This window comes from Penaeus monodon, chromosome 24 (genome assembly GCF_015228065.2).
Source record: "Penaeus monodon isolate SGIC_2016 chromosome 24, NSTDA_Pmon_1, whole genome shotgun sequence".
In the NCBI taxonomy this organism is placed as follows: Eukaryota; Metazoa; Arthropoda; class Malacostraca; order Decapoda; family Penaeidae; genus Penaeus; species Penaeus monodon.
In genome coordinates this window covers 23,631,124-23,631,363 of record NC_051409.1, presented here as the reverse complement: position 1 = coordinate 23,631,363, position 240 = coordinate 23,631,124, and positions in this window count along the sequence as shown.

Here is a 240-nt window from a genome sequence, read left to right as displayed (position 1 = left end):
TCTCTTCTCCTCGGATCACATGTGGTCAGGCAGTTAAGAAGACACATGAGAGAACAAAAATATTATTTCTTTTGCTATAGATCGATATACACGCAGTAGACGGAAATATTCACACTTCAATATAAGTTTGCAACATAAACATTTGTGATCAAATTTACAAACATCTTATTGTAGCTCTGGATTATCACCGCCATAACAAATGAGTTAGTCCTGTATTTACTCAAAGAAAACGGTAGAGAG